The following is a 16613-nucleotide window of genomic DNA, read 5'->3' on the forward strand; positions in this document are numbered from 1 at the left end:
AAGTTTTACCTTTATAAACAAAACTTCTCGAGGAGTTTCTCTGTCTGCTGTTACCAGTTTCCTTCTTGCCATTCTCTTTTGTACTTACTGTAATCAGGTTTTTCTCTCCTAGTCCATGGGAATTGCTTTTGTCAAGGTCACCAAAGACATTCATATTGGTAATTTTAATTGCCAGTTTTCATATTTGTACTATCTGTAGCATTAGACACAACTTATATTCTTCTCCTAGAATCACTTTTTTCTCATAATGTCCATCACTTCTCTGACATGTCTGACTACTTCTCAGTTACTTTGCCGGTTCCTCCTTATTTTTCTGAATTCTGTTCTAAACTCTAATTCTTTGACCTTCTTTTCCTGCCTTTATTCACTTCCAAAGTCATATGATTTTCCTCTCATGGGATTTAAATACCATTTTTATATTTATGACAACAAAATTTGTATTCTGCAGCTGGGATCTTCCTCTTAACTTCAAATCTATCAATCCAACTGCCCAGTCAACATAACATTTATCTATCAGACAACTCCCACAGAAAATGCTTCAAACCCTACCACTAGCATGCAGTTTCTGCTCACTTACCTATATTGGTTAGTGGTGGTGACATATTTCCAGGCATTGGGTCAAAAACTTTGGTATTAATCTTGATTCCTTCTTCTTATGTCTGGTCCATGGTTTCATCATCTCTCTCCTGAATCATTACAGCATTTTTAAAATTGATGCCTTAGCTTCTGCATTGGTCTCTGTAGTGTATAGTTGACAGCCTTTAAAATTTTAAGCCCACCCCTGAGATTTCACATATCCCTTCTTTGCTTTATGTTTTCCCGTTAACACTCATTTCCATGATTTTAATGTTTTACTGTTATCCTGCTTATTATCTTTCTCCCTCAATACCAGACATACTGCATGAGGGCAGGTAATTTTTATTTTTATCTTTTTCACTACTCTATCTTCAGTGCCTTTAGGAATGCCTGGCATATAGGTAGAAGTGTGAACAGTTCTTTTTTTTTCTTTTTAAATAAATAATGAAGGGCTCTATAATAAATTTTGGAGAATGGAACAGGAGAGAAAGGAGGAAATAAGATGTCCAGGAGGCAAGAATTTTGGTATAGAGGAGATAATTAAAACACTTGAATGGAAAAAATATGTAAGCGTAGAGGAAAGTCAGCAGATAGACAACAAAGAGAATCACTAAATTGGAGCATAGAAAGAAGAAAAAGCCCAGTTTGTGAGACGTACAGAGAAAAAAAATCACAGACAATATCATGGAAACTAAAAATGAGATAAACTGTATAAAGTGTAGTGGAGAATTTGAAGAGGGTCAGAATAAAGAAATTCAATTCCATTAGAAAAATGATTTAATTGAACAGTGTCAGGATATTGATGGGTCCATAAATCAGATGACAGGAGATTAAGGAAGTAAGGGATGCTTGTAAGAGCAGTGGGGTCTGGAGGTAGGTTGCTTGTTTAAGGATCTTAGCTGTAAAATAATGTCAAATAATAGGACAGTGATTAAAATGGATCAGTAGTTTCAAATGGGAAGAATTTTCAAGGTTTTGGAAATTCAAACATATTTCCAGGAGAAATAAGAGTTAAAGAAAAAAAAAACTAAAATAGAGTGAGCACTAGTAGGGATGTGGTCTCTTTGAAGGATGGATCCCATCCAAGACAAAGGAGGTCAGGTTTTACTCTGAGAAGGGTGTGTGTGTGTGTGTGTGTGTGTGTAAAGGGCATCATGGGAAGGGAATTGCTGTGTGAAAGTGAAAACAGTGAACTAACGGCCAAAAGTACTCTTAGATATTGATTAGAAAATTCAGTATAGGGAGAACATAGGTTTAAGTGTCTAATATTAAACTGACATTGTGAGTTGCCTTTCACTTTGGTGGGGGCCTCTCATGAAGTCAGTAACTCTGACTCTCAAGTAACCAATACGTGTGCGTAACTCTGCAAGCATGTAGAGAGATTTTGTGGTCCGTGCACACACGATCCAAAGAGTCCGAAAGCTCTCAGGCTGTGAGTAGATGTTAGTCTGAGGCAACCACAATCGGTGCTTGCTTGGTTAGTAAAGTAGTGGGGTTCTCCCTCTGGACTGTCTGCTCCAGGCAAACTCCTCCTTTGACTCTGCCTGAGGCAGGCCTCAGGTCTGAATATAACCTGGGAGGAAAGGAACTGCTTGAAAGCCCTGGTTCCACCACTTTTATTTCTCTGATCTTGCCCCCTTAACCTGCTGATGCCCCAGGTTTTTGTGATCTGTACCTTACCTTCCTCATTGCCCATCCTGAGAGCTTAATAAGTGGGTAGTTTTTATAGTATCTAAAAAACATAAAATTTAAGCGCTGCCGATGTGGGTTAAGATGGAAGATTACTCAGTTTATGAAAAAAAAATCCTAGTGATGATTGTGATGTTGAATATGCTGATTTACTTCCAAAAATACATTTGTTCGTTTGTGAGTTCTGTCGCAGTAGTTATTTTAATACAAAATTGAATGCTATTCCTGGCTGGGTAGAAAAAAAGGCTGGTCTTTGAGGGGGTCAAGAATAATATTTTGTGGTGAAGACTGATGTTGGTTTAGTGCAGTCCATTCTTTGTTATTACTATTGTTATGTTATGTAAATAAAACTGGCCTTTCTCTTCAATGTGGTGGTGTCGTGGATTTAATTAAATTTGAAATTAGGGAAGGGCAGGGAGGCTTATCAGTTTTAAAGAAATTAAAAATGGGTTCTAACAATTTAGAGTGTAAAGCATTGTCGTCTGTTTAAAGTTAAGATATTAAAATAGGTTCTCGAATCAACCACTGTTGTATTAACAGATTCAATCCATTAAAAGCATTCAATAGAACTATATTTCCTACATAAAATTATCCCACATCAGCATTGCTGCATGGTATGGAATTGACCAATGAAATGAGTTTTACTTAACTGAAGGTCAGAATAATTCGGATTTTTGAGTAGGATACAGAAATAGTTTCTGGTCAGCTATAATATCTGGAGTAATCTCAAGTAACATAGTGGGATAATGACCTATTTGCTATTTAAAATCTTTCTATTAAAGGCAGTTTGGTTTTCAACTAATAAAAATTCCCCTTTTTTTTTTTTGGTGGTGGTACTTTTCTGAGTTGAGTGTTTTACCTTCCTGGAACATGGTGTTTCTGTCCAGAAAAGGAGATAAATGTGGGGTTTTTTGTTGTTTGTTTGTTTGTTTTGTTTTGTTTTTGCTTTTTGGGTTTTTTGTTTGTTTGTTTGTTTGTTTTTTCACTTGAGCCCAATATCAGGGCATCTGTGTTCAATATTCAGTACTTACATATTAAATACAGTTCATTCATTACAGATTATTTGCCTCCCTTTCTAATTACAGAAGATTTGTACCTAGTGAAAAGTCATTATTTATAATCTTTGGCCTATTTAGTTAGGGCATTAGTTAAATCTTTATTCTTTCATATTATGAGGAAGTAATTATGATAGAAGAAAGAAATGCTGATTTAAAAATAGAGGCATTCTTACGTGGTTTTTTTATGGGAACAAAAGGGTTTTAAAATAGTTTTAGTTTAGATTAATTCATAATGCAGTGTACAGCTAAGAAAAGAGTTCATTTTTGTGATTAAAATGTGAAAAATCCATAAGCACTAACAGTGAAATTATGATGCCCAGTTGATCATGCAAATTTGACTTCACCGGAACTTTTGTGTATTCCTATAAAACTAAAAAGACAGTTGGTCATATCAATTATAGTACGAATAATGATCAGTATCAGCTGAGTACAGCCAGTGAAATCCATTGTTTTCGGTTAAGAGAGCTAGAGATTTTTAATCCACATTATAAGAACTATCTTTCTTTCATTATAGTTCAGTAACTACCACTTTATTTTCTTTTTTAAAAACGGCCTATGTTTATTTTTTCACAATTAAAAAAACATTTTCAACATTATTTAAAGTAAAAGAACAAAATCTGGGATTAAAACAGAAACAGCTGCCCATCTGTCCCATCCCCACACAATTGTTCCAACTGACAAGCATTTATTCTGAGACTTTATTTCAGCAAATGTGGAAAATTGTGCATTTGCAAATGACTAAAAAATCATACTGATATGCTGGTAGCATTTTATGCTGCCTCCTTCATAGATGAAATATGGTATTCTTTTCTTAGAAAAAAGAGAGAGAGAGACCTTACTGTGTCACGTGATTGATTGCTGTAGAGTTTTCCTTTAAAAGACATATCTGACAACACAGAATAGCAGATTGCATAGATGGTGTTCATACTGTTCTGCTTTATAACAGAAAACTTGTTAGTAACGTACATTTTAAAAATGGGGATTGTGTGTTGGGAGCAGAACAGTGTTGCAAAGGTAGCTAGAAAATAGGCAATGTGCAGTTGTCTTTTGAAGAAAGCAATAATATGGCTACTAGAAGACTTCTGAGACCGTCTGGTATAAATTCCAGCCTCTGACCATGTGACTGAGTCTAAAATCAGCAGAGGGAAAATTCCTTCTGTGTTAACATATTTCTGCTTCAAACATTCTGAATAGACAAACTCACCTTGCTGGGGTATCTCATGTATGCGATTTTATAAACAGAGGAAAATTAGAGTCCAAGCCCCAACTTGAAGATAAAGTGTTGAGGATATAATTCCAATATCTTGCAGGTACATGCGCATGCCTTGCTTTTCAACATGCATATAAAATGGCTACATGTATAAAGGCGTTATAACCATGGTAATTGTCGGGATAAATGAATACCGAATGTAAGAATTGTCACTATGACATGTTTTACACTACCTACATGTTAAAAATCCTTTTATGCCAATAATTTGCATAACATGCTTAGACAAGCATATGTTGTCCCTCAATGTCTTAAAAAAAATGACCCCAGTTAACAGTGCAGTAAGAAATGTCTTCATATTTCATTATACACAGATAGTGTGAGCTATGGACGATCTCACACGAACTAGAAGAAAAAAGAAATAAGAAATTTAGAGAACCGTTAAACTGGTAGCTTAACAACAGCAACGAATATATATACATACTTTGTTTATATATGTATATATACACACAAACACATATACATATATACATATATATTGCAATTTTAGGAATTTATCCTTATGAATATCCTTCGTGTTCTGTTTCTTCTGAAGATAATTCCAGCCTAGATGATCAAAACATACGTTGAATATTTATATTTGCAATACTGTGACAGTACCCACTTGATGTTTAATCTGAAAGGTTTAAATCTATTAATCTAAGTATCTATAACCAGTACAGTAGTTTTCTAACACATACATTAAAGCCAATTGTCAAATATGAAGAAAAACCAGGCTCTGGAGATTCTTGCATATTTTTTAACAACTGATAATCAGTTTATTAAAATAATTGGTTTAAGCATCCTCAGTGGTGACTTTAACCTCGACCCCTGGCTCTATCACCTATCATGTACTTTTATTCCAAATGTCACCTGCTAAAAAGTAAGCATGTTACTTTAATAGACCTACTCCGGTAATATAAAAGGTGTTGTAAAAAGACTTTCTGCACAGCAGTCCCGGCTAGCTGTGCTGCAGTGAAGCCTTCACACAGTCTGCAAAACAGCACAGCCGACTTATGTGCTTGGAGATTCACGCCCAGTGGAACAGCTGCATTTACCTTCTTCTGACTTTAACTGTTTACCTGAACTGCAATATAAAAGTGCCATTTATCAACTTTAGTTTGACGTTGTACACCACTTTAGTTGAAGGAGGGTAGCAAACGCCAATAAAGACTTTTATCAGAAATAGGAGCGTCAGTGTCATTACTTAATAGAATGAAATATCATGGGGATGAGAAGGTTGACCTAGATACCATATTTTTGCCAGAGATTTTCTGTATAATCACCTGAGAAATAACTAATGAAATATAGGGAGGTAGTTCTGTGTTTCGTACATTTTGTTCTCAGATATTTCAAAGCTGGCTTCTTACTGCACAGATTTTGGGTCAGGTAAACACTGTTGTGAGGATTAAAATGTCATAGAAGGTATATAAAGGACCTAGTTGCATACAACGCAGAGATTTTTTAATAAATAATAAATTCATTCCCCCCTTCACCACTTTGGATTTATCTGGAATCTTGTAATTGTGACACCTGTAATCCTTAGATTTAATTCAACAGTACTAGATTTTGTGTGAATTCCCCTTTTCTTCTAATGAAGCTTTGACTTGTAAACTTCTCACTAAAGCTCTCAGTAAACTACCTCTTTCCTAAATAGGGGTCATCTAGATAAAGACTCATGAGTGATCCTTCTCTTCCTCTCCACTTGGGATGTGAGCAGCAACCATCCCCACTCCCCATATTACTCCCACTCTACCTAGATACCCTGTGTGAATCAAGTTTATCTTTGGGGGTGGGGGCAGGAGGCTGAGATCAGATTCATGGAACTGAATGACGAGCTGAGGAGGAAACATCTTTTCAGTAGCTGTTCTCAGACAGCTGAGGTAGATGTTACCTGTTTCATATGTCCTAGGCTATGCTCCATCCATCCTATATGCCTGTATTAAACCAACAGATGTCAGCGTCAGGAAGCGCACCAGCAGTGTTAACTCCTTGGCAAGGCTGCAGATAAATCAGTGGAAGGTACTTTATTTGGTACCTATTTTAGTACTTCACGATCAGTTTCTGTATAGTCAGAAAGAAAGAACTTTTATAGTGTGTACACTGGTATATTAATCTACATTATTTTCCTTCTTTGCTGTAGTAAAGATAGAGAGTAACTGGTTGGATTGAAATGATTATCTTCTCTTTAGGATCTGCTGTCATGTGGTAGGTCAAACGGCGGACTAAGCGTAAGGTTCTTGGGGTCTGGTATCATCACGGCCTTACCTTCTCATTCAAGGCAAGTTGCTCACACTTTCGGAGACTGTTCCCAGCCTATAAATTGGGTTAAAATAGTATGTTTAATTGCCCAGAATACTGCCTCTCACATAAAATATGTTATAAATGGACAGTGAGATATTATATTAACTCAATAATCCAGGCCCTTTCAACCTTTTTCTTATAAAAATTCACATATATATTTTCACATATACATGTACATACACACATACATCCTGATTTAATATTATAATACTGTATACTGTACCTTCCTTTTGTTTCCTTGACAATAATATGTTGTGGCTGCAATACAACTTCAGTTTTAATTTTAGTATAGTATTTCATTATAGGTATACACTGGGATTTAATTAATTGTTCCCATACGGGTGAATGTATAGACTGTTCTTAATTTCTTATTATTACAAATAATGCTGCAATGACATAATCATGCCATCCCGGTTTTCCATTTTATTTGCTTATGTTTGTCTTGTTTTTCAAAACAGTTTTTATGTAATCAAATTTGTCCACATTTTAATTTTTCTTTGCAGGTTTTATGACATCGTTAGAAGGCTTTCCCTAAAGCCAGTTTATAAATATTTTAGACATCACTTTCTATGGGTAAATTCATGATTGCGTTGATGCAAAATGAATTATTACTATGTATATTCTCATTATTATTGTTAGGTGGAAGAAATGAGGAAGAGATCCCACTTTATTTTTTTTTTCCAAATGGCTAACCAGTTGTTCCAATATCATTACTGAATAATCTATTTTCCCACTAATTTGAATATTTTCTTATATACAATTGCACTTATTTCTGGATTGTCTATTATATTCATTTGTTTTGCTAATGTTTGCATTGGCACTACACTTTTCAAAATACTGCAGGTGTTGTGAATAAAATCATTATCTATCAATTATTAACATAAGGATTTCACAGGGAAAATTCCCAGCTAAAATTGTGACTGGAAATACTGGTTCTGTGATTTCAGGACTTTGAATAGTGTCTGGAAAAGGTAGGTAAGAGCAATGAGAAAAGTAAAAAAGGAGGGGGGCTGAAGAAAAATATAGACGAATAGCGTTGCAATTCCAAAGGCAGTTGGAAACCACATGTATATTGAGGTACTGACTTGTACTTTCCCATACAGCACTGTGTATATTTGTATGAGTGTGAGGAAGGGATATGATTGAATTGTTCCAGCACTGATATGGGCTCAAAGACACCTACAAAAGGCTAAGTAAAATCATGACCTATGGGGCCGATGCTAGTTTCAGAAGGACAGAAAACCAGGAGAATACTAACATGTTGGGAAAAGAAGAGTCTCATCATGACATTGTAGGTGTTGACAAAATTCAAGAACATGTTCAACATAACTGAGAGTAACAGAACTGAGTGGGTAGAGTCGTGGTCAGAGACAAGAATATTGAAGCTTATGTGGCTGTGACCAGAATAAGGAATCCATTGTTCTTTCCTTCGTGCTGCCTATTTTTATACAAGAAACCTATCAGAGGGGTGAGATACAGCTTGGATAAAATGGGAGAATAAAAGCTTTATGGACAGAGAAAGTATAGAATTCTTCTGCTGTAATAGGCAGGAAAAGGTTTAGAAGAAAAGGAGGGCAAACTATATGTTTTTAAAAACGAACTCGTATTAGGATTTGGTGCATGAGCAATATACTTAATAGAAAAGGGGGAATGGCAAGCATTTTGGAAAAAAATAAAAGTGGACCTGATCTAAAATGTGATGCAGAATTATTGATGATATGGCAGGAGGAGAAAGAGAAAGTGGGTATAAATATTTGAAAGGAGTTCTTCAAGTTCAATTAAATGCTTAGGCAAGTCCCCAAATTAAATTAGATGCCAAGAAATAGTTGGCAAGCAAAGTGTAGTAATTAAGTGCCATAGGGCCAGGAAGTGCTGAGCCTCACCACATTATGCCACCTTTTCGTGGCCCTGTTCACCATTCCGTAATGGGAAACTTAGTGAATGAAACAAACAGATCAGAGTCCAAAATGGCACAAAAAAAAGATCACTGAAACTAGATACTAAGAATAAACACAACTGTGGCCAGAGATGTGGATTCCAAGGACAACTTTGCATTGGCCAAATGGGAATTTACTCTCTTGTATAAAAAACGTGCCAGGCTCCTGGGGTCCAGCCTGAATGAAGGAAGATGCAGTGTTCACAGATGAAAGAAAAGCAGACTGTAAGTTAATAAGCTATTCATGTCCTTCAAATAAAGATATCCATGGATTCATAGCCTAGGCAATAACAAGAGTTTCCACCTTTTAGTATAAGTTCTAGTAGACAGATATTGGGTTCATGCTGCAGGCTAGCTGGAAGCTCTAAAGTACCGACAGTATAGGCCCATTCTCAGATCGGAATGTAAATATCAGCATCTCGAAATATCTAAGAGCTCCTACCAAAGTTCCAATGTTAATTCACTATTTGTAAACTCTGTAAATACATATATTTCACACATACTTTGCTTTTATTTTGATTTGGATGTTATAATGGGGTTTACAAATTAACGCAAGCAATCCCACCTCCGAGTCATTTATTTTGGTGTTTTATATAGTTGTTTTTGTATAGTAGAGTGGCCTTTCTGGTGGAGTTGAGGAGGGATTAAAAAAGATTGCAATTGGCAGAGGGAAGTAACTTGGAATTTATTTGTGCCTTAGATCAGAGTATCTAGCAGACACAGTGAATTACTTCACCTCTAATGGGTAGCATTAGTTTCACTGTTTATGAACACAAAGAGGAAATTGTAGCAGCTGGAGGAAATTTCTACTGCCACCCAAGCATTTTGCAAGGATCAGAAACCAGTTAATCCAATGAATTAGAGTAGTACATATTATAAAAAGTAGACATTCAGAAATTACTTTTTACTTATTTTTAAAAACCAGTAGAGGATCTACAGCAGAGCAAGTCCTATGCATCATCGGTATGAAATAGGAAGTGTTTTTCTTTTCTTCGTTGTCGGAAGACAAATGATTGCATCCATTCACACAACATCTTTTGGATGAAGTAGATCTAGGGACCATGACCTCTAATTTAGAGATGTGCGAGTGGGTGCAGAAAGCTCTCTGTGAACTGCCCAAAGAAGTGCAGCCAGTGGCAGAGCTGAGACTAGCGCCCTGCTACCGATTTAAATGTTCTTAAAACTGGCCCTCATTCCTTGATACTCCTTAAGATATATTTTTTTAATGTTTATTTATTTGAGAGAAAAAGAGAGAGAGTGAGAGTGCATGAGCGGGGGAGTGGTAGAAAGAGAGAGAAAGAATTCCAAGTAGAAAGAATTCCTCTGTGCTGACAGCACAGAGCCCAAGGTGGGGCTCCACACTACAAAACGTGAGATCACGACCCGAGCCAAAATCAAGAGTTGGTTGCTTAACCGACTGAGCCACCCAGGCGCTCCCTCCTTAGATTGTTAAAGCCTAAATGGTCGCGGGAATATAATTCTTTTATAAAGCAGACTGGACTATTAGAATATCATAGAAATTGTAATATGGGATTGCTCTATACTTGATAAATGTCACTACATCACCAACAATATACTAAATTTCAGGTTATAGCCTCAAGTATCTTTAACTGAGTTGCAGAAAAGCATAGCAAGCAGAAAAGTTTTCCAATTTTATAACTGACAACCAAGAATACATGTAATAAGGTTTGTATAAAAATGACTTTTGAATGGCATTATGTGTTAGAGAATTTTGCCTAAATAAATAAATTATCTGTGAAATGGGAATAAAGCCTATGACTGCTTTGCTTTATATAGAGTGAGGATTAATGAATAACCCTGACAGACTGCTCTAAAATGATTGGAAAAGACTTGAAAGAGGGATTCAGGGTATTGTCAAAACACTAGGATTAATGGGGAAAGAGATTTTGTCCAAGAGGAAATGTTAATTTATTTATAATTTAAGTAGTAAATCCAGAAGACACTCATGTGCACTCTCCATTAGAACCACATCCTAAATATAAGGTTAAGGCAGTTTTATTTCATCTCCAAAGAGAAACAAATAAGAGAGAAATTTAAATTTAAGCAATAGAGATTAAGACTAGATATTTTTAAATCTCATTACTTCACAATCTGCTAATTTATAATTTGTTATAGCTCAACCAGGAATGGATTGAGCTTTAATGTAACACTTATCCTTTTTTTTTCTTTTTTTTAAAGACACTTCCTAATTAAGTTAATAAACAAAATTGTTCTGTTCTTCTGAAGAGAAATATTTATCTTACTTAAACATTCAGGCTGGTTTTAAGTAGCTTAATAGTACCTACTGGCTACAAATAATAATTCTTCAAATGTTCTTTCTAACAACCCAAACATTTTGTAGAATGTCTGCTTCTCAACACTTTATTTCCTAGTATTTTTATGTTAGTACCTGTAATTGAAAGTCATTCAATTGCCTTTCAATTTTTAATCATAAACTTCAAGCTTTCTAGTGTTCAAACTGACCAGTCTCCTGAGAATCCAGCTTTTCCATAACAAGTCTCATACCCTCTGCTTCTCTCCCAGCTTTTCCTAACGGGCTCGGTTTAGACCTCTTGATTACTCAAGTAGATTACTGCAAGCCTTCTGTATGTCATAGTCTCTCTGGCACAGACACTGTATCTCACTGGTCTCTCTCTCAGTGTTCATCTCAATACACTGTTGCCGTAATATTTGGAAACGGCAGCCATTATTACTACCTTAAAAAGTTCTTTAATGATTCCCTTTTGCCTAGAGAATAGTTTGACACCATCATCATGTCATGCATAAGGCTCCATGCCTCACCCAAGTGTTCTTTTACATTTTCATCTGCTAGCCACAGACTCCATTCACAGAGCTTACACTGAGGGTTATTTGCTTTTCCTGGATTCCTACCCCTTCATTTTTCATGCTTCATTTTCTTTTCTTTCTTTTCTTTTCTTCTTTTTTCAAACTGGTTATTCTTCTAGAAATGCCTTTGGTTGCTATCCTGGTCTTTTCTACAAATAGGTGAAGAGTTCATGTATCCAGATACATTCAAGCTTTACCATTTCTGTGTTGACTTTCTCAACCATTGTTTTTATGCATGCCTCTTGAACTTTGTAAACACATTGGTAAATAATAATGATAGCAATGTTTATGGAACGCTTTCACCAGTCACTTCATGGATTATCGATTTAAAAGTCACCACAATTATATGAGAATGATCCATATTAGCTCCTGTCACTGATGCAGATCCTAAGGCTTAGAGAATTTAGGTAATTTGTTCAAGGTAATTTAGTTAGTAAGTGAAGGAGCTGAAGTCAGATCCATGCACTGCTATCATACTGCCAATGGTATTCATTTGTTTTAGGTCTACCTCTGCATCCTAAAGCAAACTCGGAGAAAAGAAACAATGCCTCTCCAGTATTTTCCACACCCAGTAGACATTGTAGAATGAAATATAAGAATATAACAATAATTAAATTGTGACAGGAACAATTCAAAGATATACTGAAATCATTAGTAATGTGATTGTAAGATTTATGATTATGGTCATCCTTGGTTTCCTACTACATTTGTAACATTTTATTTTAACAAACGCCACATCTGGTTTTCTATACAACCATTATACCTTGCCTTTACTTCTTTGCTAAAAGACGTCTTGTTTGGGCAAAGGTGTGAAGGACTATATAGTTTAGGAGAGACTTCAAGAGTCAATACTAATTAGTCTAGGCCAATCAATTATTTCTTCTTTGCTGGTGATTACTTTAGGAGTGAGCATGTGATACCATTCTAGCTGGAAGAACTAATGTTCCAGGAAGTTTCTGGGAAGATTTTATTACTCTTAATAGGGGATATAAGAAAGAGATCCTCACTTTTGGCATTTGGATGTGTGCAGTGATGTGTTTCCTGGTACTCCTGTAAGCATCTTTGATCACAAGGGGAACAGACTCTGCTAAATATTACAGAAAGGAAAGATGGAAAGGGTATGGGTTGTTGTCCTGTGTTAGATGCTGAACTAGTCAATTCTGGATCTATTCCATTTCCAGACATTTTATGATGTGATGATACATTTCTTTTCTGCATATGTTACTTGATTTTTTTTCTAATTATTGGCTCTTAGTAGTTCCATTATAAAACGCCTAGGTGTGGTTTTCTTGGTATTTATCCTATTTGGTTGGGATTTTTGGGTGACGTATTTCAACAATTTTGGCAAATTCTTGTCTATTACCTCTTCAAATATTCTTTCCAGCTTGATTTCTCTCTTCTCTCTTTCTGCAACTCCAATTATTCATACATTACATTGTTTGCTGTTGTTTCACAGATCTTAGATGCTCTGTTCTATTTTTTTCCCTCTTTGTTTTAGTTTGGATTGTTTCTATTGGAAGTGTCTTCAAGTTCACTTATTCTTTCTATTCTGTGACCCATCTTCTGATAAACTCATCAAATGATCCCTGATTTCTGGTATCTGATATCATGGTTTTTATTTCTATTTTGCCCATTTGGCTCTTTTAAAAAATGGTTTCCACAGCTCTGATGAAATTTATTCTCTATTTACTTATATTGTCCACTTTTCCACTTTCATTAACATATTTATCATAATTATTTCAAAGTCCTTATCTGATCATTCCAATATCTATTCCATTTCTGTATCTGCTTCTATTGATGGGTCACATTTCCTTGCCTCTTTTTATGTGTCATCTTTTTTATTGCATGCAAGGAATTGCATCTAAAAAATGGTAGAGACTAAAGTGAATAATAGTAAGACTCAGAAGCATGAAGATTCATTTTTCTTTCAGGCCACTAGGGTGAGGGGTTGAGTCAATCTAATCTCCAGATGAGCTGAGATTGTTGTTACTATAGTTGGATCCAATTCAACATTGGCTTCACATGATTTGAGATGGAGATCAAAACATTTCTTTTAGCAGGACTGGAGATCTAAGCACCAGGAGACTCTTGATACATCTTGTGCTTTATAGTCCACCCCAAGTTTTCAAGCCATGTGACATCTCATGTTCACAGCAGGTTACTACTTGGTTGGGTTATTGTTTGTATTCCTAGCTCTCCATTGTTGATCCCAGCTTTTTGTGCCTTAGGACACTGCCCCCCCACACCTCCCCCTCCTGCTGCCATGAACCCAGGTTTTGGAGGACTAAAGGGGTAGATTCTAGGAAGGCCTGAATTACCTTTCAGGAATTTTTCCTCATTTCTTTAGCTCTGCTCCCAACTTTGCTGGCTCTGCCTGCCTGGTCACCAGGAAGTGGTCCCTCTCAGCTCTTCTGCTGTCCCCCAGCCTTGGGCAGCCACTGATTCATACTCTGTGGGGGATGGGATTGCTAACCCTGCTCTTAACCTCCTTCAGGCTTTTGGCTCTACTCAGTCTTATATGTGTACATAGGAAAGGCCTACAGGAAAGAGTTTGTGGGTGGGTGCAGATTCTGTATGTGACTGTTACCCACTGAATTCTAACCTGTCATGCCTGTCCATATTGACCTTAAAAGTTTCTAAAAATTACAGTGATTTCTCTTTACCTTTGTCCTTCTTCCTTCACTGCTCCTCCAAGAATGACAGTGGTTGTGGGAAGAGCTTGTCGCTCTCTACATTTCAGTTACTTGGGTTTCTTTGCATCCTCATTCTTTGCATCATGATTAACACACACACACACACACACACACACACACACACAAAGTTATGACTGTATAGATTATCTGGGTTATTCTCATTGTTAGGATGGAAGGACATTATCCTGTAACTGTCTTTAACCTAATTGAAAGCAGAAGTCTCTTTAAGACACTTTTAATTGAATTTTCTGTTACTTGCTGCTGAATTTAGCCTAATCAGATCTATACTATATTTGAAATTGTTCTTCAGGATGAGAAAACCATAGATCATTTAAATTACTTTTTTCCTCATTATAAAATTAATCTATTTTTGTGGGATGCCTGGGTGGCTCAGTTGGTTAAGAATCCTACTCTTGATTTCAACTCTGGTCACAATCCCAGGGCCATGGGCTCAAATCCCACATGGGGCTCCATGCTGGGTGTGGAGCCTGCTTAAGATTATCTCTCACCTTCTTCCTCTGTCCCTCCCCACTTGCACTCTTGCTCTCTGTCAAAAAAAAAAGCAAGCTAAACTAAACTAAAATTAACCTATTTTTGATATAGAAAATATAAAAAATACAGAAAAACCACAGAGGAAAATTAAAATTACCCATAGTCACTTTTCATAGATATAAGCATTAATATCATTTTGTTGTATATTTTTTCAACTTTTTGTAATATATATCTATTTATCCATAGTTTAAAGCATATGTGCACTTTTATAAACTGCTTTCTATTTATGCGAGACTATATCACACACATTTTCTGTATTATTAAATATTCTAAGAGCATGACTTTTAAAGCAGTATTATATTTTATGATTTTTCAAAACTTTGTATTTAACCAATTACATATTATGGGGCATTCTGAATGTTTCAGATTTCTCACAATGCCAAATAGCCCTGTCATGAAAACTCTTCTATTCTGGAAACTTGTTGGTGGCTAATCCTGCACCAGTTGTGACGTCCATGCCACTGTTCTTTCCTCTGCCACTGCTCTTGACTCTACCACACACATTACTTGTAATGGAGCAGTAGGAAGTGTACAGGTCAAAGTAAAAATGAAGATCAGGGAGTTTATTATGGTAAAAATTAGGACCTAGTCTAGACCAAAGTGTAAGGAGTCAGCAACTCTGGAACTCAGTATTTTTTATTACTGCAAGAGCATCCTCATTGCATTTTTCAATTGTGGTCTGGTCTCTATCTAATTTATCTAATCATATTATTCCCTCTGTTCAAATCCTGTAGTGTCTTTTTATAGATTTTAATAAAAATCAAACTCCTAGCTTGCTAGGCCAGACCCTTCATGATTTTGTCCCTGCCTCGCATGTTGGCAACATCATTGGCCAATACCCAATATAGACCTTTAATCCAGTGAGCTTCTAGTTTCCCAAACAAATGTGCTTAATTTCTCTATGCATTTACCTATGTTCTACTAAATGCCTCAAGTATCCTTCCATGTCTCATGCCAGTTGTTATTCTTGTTAATTTCCATTCATCTTTCGAAAGCTCCAGCTTCATCTTTATTGGAAATACTTGATAATTCCTCAAAGTAATATAGATTCCTTCCTTTTTGCTGCTCAAATATTGTATTCATACACTATCATAGTACCAATTATACCATAGTACAATTTCTAGTTTTGTTTTATTTTTCTTTGCATAAACACTGGTTTTGTTTTGACTTTATATTCCCAGCACTTAGCACAGAGCCTGGATCCTAGCAATTTCTTGGTCAATGTTTATTGGAATGCTATAATAATGGTAATATATCAATCAGAAAAAAAAGTGAAAGTGCCTAATTACCCAATCACCCACCCTGACCCTCTCACCTCAAGCCTTCCACGCATCAGTAAGAGAGGCTACCCACCCTTTATAGAATTGTTAGGACCAAAAATCAAAAAATCATCCTTGATATGTCTTTTCCCTCCATAATCATAACTCATAACCTCCATTAGCAGGCCATGTTGGGACAAATGTATCATAACTCTAACCATTTCTCATCCTTCCAACACCAAGCTATTTCTTCTTGTCTTGGCTTCATACTAGTCTCCCTTTCTTTCTTTCTTTCTTTCTTTCTTTCTTTCTTTCTTTCTTTTTAAATGTTTTTATTTATTTTTGATGGAGAGAGAAAGACAGAGCATGAGCAGGGGAGGCACAGAGAGAGAGGGAGACACAGAATCCAAAGCAAGCTTCAGGCTCTGAGCTGTCAGCACAGAGCCCGACATG

The 16613-nt window shown here is 36.1% G+C and overlaps 1 protein-coding gene and 1 pseudogene across 1 annotated transcript in view; one reads left to right on the plus strand and one right to left on the minus strand.

The window, feature by feature from the left end:
• The window catches only part of LOC113594762 (translation initiation factor IF-2-like), a 398057-nt gene that overhangs the window by 287855 nt on the left and 93589 nt on the right, over positions 1-16613 (plus strand). The gene's annotated exons all lie outside the window — the stretch shown is intronic.
• The window catches only part of LOC106985754 (ubiquitin carboxyl-terminal hydrolase MINDY-1-like), a 41457-nt pseudogene that overhangs the window by 24322 nt on the left and 522 nt on the right, over positions 1-16613 (minus strand).

This window comes from Acinonyx jubatus, chromosome F2 (assembly GCF_027475565.1).
Source record: "Acinonyx jubatus isolate Ajub_Pintada_27869175 chromosome F2, VMU_Ajub_asm_v1.0, whole genome shotgun sequence".
NCBI lineage: Eukaryota > Metazoa > Chordata > Mammalia > Carnivora > Felidae > Acinonyx > Acinonyx jubatus.